The sequence below is a fragment of the Ammospiza caudacuta genome, chromosome 27 (genome assembly GCF_027887145.1).
Source record: "Ammospiza caudacuta isolate bAmmCau1 chromosome 27, bAmmCau1.pri, whole genome shotgun sequence".
NCBI classification, from domain to species: Eukaryota; Metazoa; Chordata; class Aves; order Passeriformes; family Passerellidae; genus Ammospiza; species Ammospiza caudacuta.
Window position 1 is genome coordinate 536,218 of NC_080619.1, and position 6,669 is coordinate 542,886.

The window sequence follows — 6,669 nt, forward strand, 5'->3', positions numbered from 1 at the left end:
GTACTTTTGCGCTCTTCTTGGCTAGTCCTTCGCAGCTGCTGTGTTCTTGGAACTCAGGGCTTTCTGGTTAATAGAACCCTTACCCTAGGCGAAACTCAAACCTTAAGCCTAGGAAGGAAAATCAGCCTATGGTTCGGGATGCTCTCATGGAAATATCAGTAGTGGCAGCCAAGTTGCGTCACTTTTGCGCTCCCCTTGGGATGCCTTTCGCAGCTGCAGTGTGCCTGGAGCCCAGGGCTTCCTGGTTTTAAAAGTCCTAGGCCTAAGCCTAACAGTAACCCTAGGAAGGTAAATCGGCCGGGTATTAGGGCTCCTCCTAAGGGAAGAGCCGTGAAAGCAGCCATGTTGTGGCACTTCTGCACTCCCTTTGGGATGCCTTTGGCAGATGAAGTAAGCCTGGAACTCAGGGCTTCCTGGTTAAAGAAATCCAAGCCCTAGGCTGAACCCTAACCCTAACCCTAGGCAGATAAATCAGCCTAGGTATAGGGATGGTGCCAAGGAAAAAGCTGTGAAAGCTGCCATGTTGTTGCACTTTTGTACTCCCCTTGGGATGCCTTGAACAGCTGCAGTGTGCCTGGAGCTAAGGGCTTCCTAGTTTTAAAAATCCTAGCCCTAGGCCTAAGCCTAACAGTAACCCTGGGAAGGGAAATCAGCCTGGTGTTAGGCTTCTTGCCAAGGAAAAAGCCGTGAAAGCAGCCATGTTGTGGCACTTTTGCACTCCCTTTTGGATGCCTTTCACAGCTCCAGTGTGCCTGGAACTCAGGGCTTCCTGATTTTAAAAATCCTAGCCCTAGGCCGAACCCCAACCCTAAGACGAGAAAGGCAAATCAGCCAGGAATTAGGCATGTCCCCAAGGAAAAAGCTGTGGAGGCAGGCATGTTGTGCTACTTTTGCGCTCTTCTTGGCTAGTCCTTCGCAGCTGCTGTGTTCTTGGAACTCAGGGCTTTCTGGTTAATAGAAACCTTACCCTAGGCGTAACTCAAACCTTAAGCCTAGGAAGGAAAATCAGCCTATGGTTCGGGATGGTCTCATGGAAATATCAGTGGTGGCAGCCAAGTTGCGTCACTTTTGCGCTCCCCTTGGGATGCCTTTCGCAGCTGCAGTGTGCCTGGAGCCCAGGGCTTCCTGGTTTTAAAAGTCCTAGGCCTAAGCCTAACAGTAACCCTAGGAAGGTAAATCAGCCGGGTATTAGGGTTCTTCCTAAGGGAAAAGCCGTGAAAGCAGCCATGTTGTGGCACTTCTGCACTCCCTTTGGGATGCCTTTGGCAGATGAAGTAAGCCTGGAACTCAGGGCTTCCTGGTTAAAGAAATCCAAGCCCTAGGCTGAACCCTAACCCTAACCCTAGGCAGATAAATCAGCCTAGGTATAGGGATGGTGCCAAGGAAAAAGCTGTGAAAGCTGCCATGTTGTTGCACTTTTGTACTCCCCTTGGGATGCCTTGAACAGCTCCAGTGTGCCTGGAGCCCAGGGCTTCCTAGTTTTAAAAATCCTAGCCCTAGGCCTAAGCCTAACAGTAACCCTGGGAAGGTAAATCAGCCTGGTGTTAGGCTTCTTGCCAAGGAAAAAGCCGTGAAAGCAGCCATGTTGTGGCACTTTTGCACTCCCTTTTGGATGCCTTTCACAACTCCAGTGTGCCTGGAACTCAGGGCTTCCTGATTTTAAAAATCCTAGCCCTAGGCCGAACCCCAACCCTAAGACGAGAAAGGCAAATCAGCCAGGAATTAGGCATGTCCCCAAGGAAAAAGCTGTGGAGGCAGGCATGTTGTGCTACTTTTGCGCTCTTCTTGGCTAGTCCTTCGCAGCTGCTGTGTTCTTGGAACTCAGGGCTTTCTGGTTAATAGAACCCTTACCCTAGGCGTAACTCAAACCTTAAGCCTAGGAAGGAAAATCAGCCTATGGTTCGGGATGGTCTCATGGAAATATCAGTGGTGGCAGCCAAGTTGCGTCACTTTTGCGCTCCCCCTGGGATGCCTTTCGCAGCTGCAGTGTGCCTGGAGCCCAGGGCTTCCTGGTTTTAAAAGTCCTAGGCCTAAGCCTAACAGTAACCCTAGGAAGGTAAATCAGCCGGGTATTAGGGTTCTTCCTAAGGGAAAAGCCGTGAAAGCAGCCATGTTGTGGCACTTCTGCACTCCCTTTGGGATGCCTTTGGCAGATGAAGTAAGCCTGGAACTCAGGGCTTCCTGGTTAAAGAAATCTAAGCCCTAGGCTGAACCCTAACCCTAACCCTAGGCAGATAAATCAGCCTAGGTATAGGGATGGTGCCAAGGAAAAAGCTGTGAAAGCTGCCATGTTGTTGCACTTTTGTACTCCCCTTGGGATGCCTTGAACAGCTGCAGTGTGCCTGGAGCTAAGGGCTTCCTAGTTTTAAAAATCCTAGCCCTAGGCCTAAGCCTAACAGTAACCCTGGGAAGGGAAATCAGCCTGGTGTTAGGCTTCTTGCCAAGGAAAAAGCCGTGAAAGCAGCCATGTTGTGGCACTTTTGCACTCCCTTTTGGATGCCTTTCACAGCTCCAGTGTGCCTGGAACTCAGGGCTTCCTGATTTTAAAAATCCTAGCCCTAGGCCGAACCCCAACCCTAAGACGAGAAAGGCAAATCAGCCAGGAATTAGGCATGTCCCCAAGGAAAAAGCTGTGGAGGCAGGCATGTTGTGGTACTTTTGCGCTCTTCTTGGCTAGTCCTTCGCAGCTGCTGTGTTCTTGGAACTCAGGGCTTTCTGGTTAATAGAACCCTTACCCTAGGCGAAACTCAAACCTTAACCCTAGGAAGGAAAATCAGCCTATGGTTCGGGATGCTCTCATGGAAATATCAGTAGTGGCAGCCAAGTTGCGTCACTTTTGCGCTCCCCTTGGGATGCCTTTCGCAGCTGCAGTGTGCCTGGAGCCCAGGGCTTCCTGGTTTTAAAAGTCCTAGGCCTAAGCCTAACAGTAACCCTAGGAAGGTAAATCAGCCGGGTATTAGGGTTCTTCCTAAGGGAAAAGCCGTGAAAGCAGCCATGTTGTGGCACTTCTGCACTCCCTTTGGGATGCCTTTGGCCGATGAAGTAAGCCTGGAACTCAGGGCTTCCTGGTTAAAGAAATCCAAGCCCTAGGCTGAACCCTAACCCTAACCCTAGGCAGATAAATCAGCCTAGGTATAGGGATGGTGCCAAGGAAAAAGCTGTGAAAGCTGCCATGTTGTTGCACTTTTGTACTCCCCTTGGGATGCCTTGAACAGCTGCAGTGTGCCTGGAGCTAAGGGCTTCCTAGTTTTAAAAATCCTAGCCCTAGGCCTAAGCCTAACAGTAACCCTGGGAAGGGAAATCAGCCTGGTGTTAGGCTTCTTGCCAAGGAAAAAGCCGTGAAAGCAGCCATGTTGTGGCACTTTTGCACTCCCTTTTGGATGCCTTTCACAGCTCCAGTGTGCCTGGAACTCAGGGCTTCCTGATTTTAAAAATCCGAGCCCTAGGCCGAACCCCAACCCTAAGACGAGAAAGGCAAATCAGCCAGGAATTAGGCATGTCCCCAAGGAAAAAGCTGTGGAGGCAGGCATGTTGTGGTACTTTTGCGCTCTTCTTGGGTAGTCCTTCACAGCTGCTGTGTTCTTGGAACTCAGGGCTTTCTGGTTAATAGAACCCTTACCCTAGGCGTAACTCAAACCTTAAGCCTAGGAAGGAAAATCAGCCTATGGTTCGGGATGCTCTCATGGAAATATCAGTGGTGGCAGCCAAGTTGCGTCACTTTTGCGCTCCCCCTGGGATGCCTTTCGCAGCTGCAGTGTGCCTGGAGCCCAGGGCTTCCTGGTTTTAAAAGTCCTAGGCCTAAGCCTAACAGTAACCTTGGGAAGGTAAATCAGCTGGGTATTAGGGTTCTTCCTAAGGGAAAAGCCGTGAAAGCAGCCATGTTGTGGCACTTCTGCACTCCCTTTGGGATGCCTTTGGCAGATGAAGTAAGCCTGGAACTCAGGGCTTCCTGGTTAAAGAAATCTAAGCCCTAGGCTGAACCCTAACCCTAACCCTAGGCAGATAAATCAGCCTAGGTATAGGGATGGTGCCAAGGAAAAAGCTGTGAAAGCTGCCATGTTGTTGCACTTTTGTACTCCCCTTGGGATGCCTTGAACAGCTGCAGTGTGCCTGGAGCTAAGGGCTTCCTAGTTTTAAAAATCCTAGCCCTAGGCCTAAGCCTAACAGTAACCCTGGGAAGGCAAATCAGCCTGGTGTTAGGCTTCTTGCCAAGGAAAAAGCCGTGAAAGCAGCCATGTTGTGGCACTTTTGCACTCCCTTTTGGATGCCTTTCACAGCTCCAGTGTGCCTGGAACTCAGGGCTTCCTGATTTTAAAAATCCGAGCCCTAGGCCGAACCCCAACCCTAAGACGAGAAAGGCAAATCAGCCAGGAATTAGGCATGTCCCCAAGGAAAAAGCTGTGGAGGCAGGCATGTTGTGGTACTTTTGCGCTCTTCTTGGGTAGTCCTTCGCAGCTGCTGTGTTCTTGGAACTCAGGGCTTTCTGGTTAATAGAAGCCTTACCCTAGGCGTAACTCAAACCTTAAGCCTAGGAAGGAAAATCAGCCTATGGTTCGGGATGCTCTCATGGAAATATCAGTGGTGGCAGCCAAGTTGCGTCACTTTTGCGCTCCCCTTGGGATGCCTTTCGCAGCTGCAGTGTGCCTGGAGCCCAGGGCTTCCTGGTTTTAAAAGTCCTAGGCCTAAGCCTAACAGTAACCCTAGGAAGGTAAATCAGCCGGGTATTAGGGTTCCTCCTAAGGGAAAAGCCGTGAAAGCAGCCATGTTGTGGCACTTCTGCACTCCCTTTGGGATGCCTTTGGCAGATGAAGTAAGCCTGGAACTCAGGGCTTCCTGGTTAAAGAAATCCAAGCCCTAGACTGAACCCTAACCCTAACCCTAGGCAGATAAATCAGCCTAGGTATAGGGATGGTGCCAAGGAAAAAGCTGTGAAAGCTGCCATGTTGTTGCACTTTTGTACTCCCCTTGGGATGCCTTGAACAGCTGCAGTGTGCCTGGAGCTAAGGGCTTCCTAGTTTTAAAAATCCTAGCCCTAGGCCTAAGCCTAACAGTAACCCTGGGAAGGGAAATCAGCGTGGTGTTAGGCTTCTTGCCAAGGAAAAAGCCGTGAAAGCAGCCATGTTGTGGCACTTTTGCACTCCCTTTTGGATGCCTTTCACAGCTCCAGTGTGCCTGGAACTCAGGGCTTCCTGATTTTAAAAATCCGAGTCCTAGGCCGAACCCCAGCCCTAAGACGAGAAAGGCAAATCAGCCAGGAATTAGGCATGTCCCCAAGGAAAAAGCTGTGGAGGCAGGCATGTTGTGGTACTTTTGCTCTCTTCTTGGGTAGTCCTTCGCAGCTGCTGTGTTCTTGGAACTCAGGGCTTTCTGGTTAATAGAAGCCTTACCCTAGGCGTAACTCAAACCTTAAGCCTAGGAAGGAAAATCAGCCTATGGTTCGGGATGCTCTCATGGAAATATCAGTGGTGGCAGCCAAGTTGCGTCACTTTTGCGCTCCCCCTGGGATGCCTTTCGCAGCTGCAGTGTGCCTGGAGCCCAGGGCTTCCTGGTTTTAAAAGTCCTAGGCCTAAGCCTAACAGTAACCCTAGGAAGGTAAATCAGCCGGGTATTAGGGTTCTTCCTAAGGGAAAAGCCGTGAAAGCAGCCATGTTGTGGCACTTCTGCACTCCCTTTGGGAAGCCATTGGCTGATGAAGTAAGCCTGGAACTCAGGGCTTCTGGCTTAAAGAAATCCAAGCCCTAGGCTGAAGGCTGAACCCTAACCCTAACCCTAGGCAGATAAATCAGCCTAGGTATAGGGATGGTGCCAAGGAAAAAGCTGTGAAAGCTGCCATGTTGTTGCACTTTTGTACTCCCCTTGGGATGCCTTGAATAGCTGCAGTGTGCCTGGAGCTAAGGGCTTCCTAGTTTTAAAAATCGTAGCCCTAGGCCTAAGCCTAACAGTAACCCTGGGAAGGGAAATCAGCCTGGTGTTAGGCTTCTTGCCAAGGAAAAAGCCGTGAAAGCAGCCATGTTGTGGCACTTTTGCACTCCCTTTTGGATGCCTTTCACAGCTCCAGTGTGCCTGGAACTCAGGGCTTCCTGATTTTAAAAATCCTAGCCCTAGGCCGAACCTCAACCCTAAGACGAGAAAGGCAAATCAGCCAGGAATTAGGCATGTCCCCAAGGAAAAAGCTGTGGAGGCAGGCATGTTGTGGTACTTTTGCGCTCTTCTTGGCTAGTCCTTCGCAGCTGCTGTGTTCTTGGAACTCAGGGCTTTCTGGTTAATAGAACCCTTACCCTAGGCGTAACTCAAACCTTAAGCCTAGGAAGGAAAATCAGCCTATGGTTCGGGATGGTCTCATGGAAATATCAGTGGTGGCAGCCAAGTTGCGTCACTTTTGCGCTCCCCTTGGGATGCCTTTCGCAGCTGCAGTGTGCCTGGAGCCCAGGGCTTCCTGGTTTTAAAAGTCCTAGGCCTAAGCCTAACAGTAACCCTAGGAAGGTAAATCAGCCGGGTATTAGGGCTCCTCCTAAGGGAAAAGCCGTGAAAGCAGCCATGTTGTGGCACTTCTGCACTCCCTTTGGGATGCCTTTGGCAGATGAAGTAAGCCTGGAACTCAGGGCTTCCTGGTTAAAGAAATCCAAGCCCTAGGCTGAACCCTAACCCTAGGCAGATAAATCAGCCTAG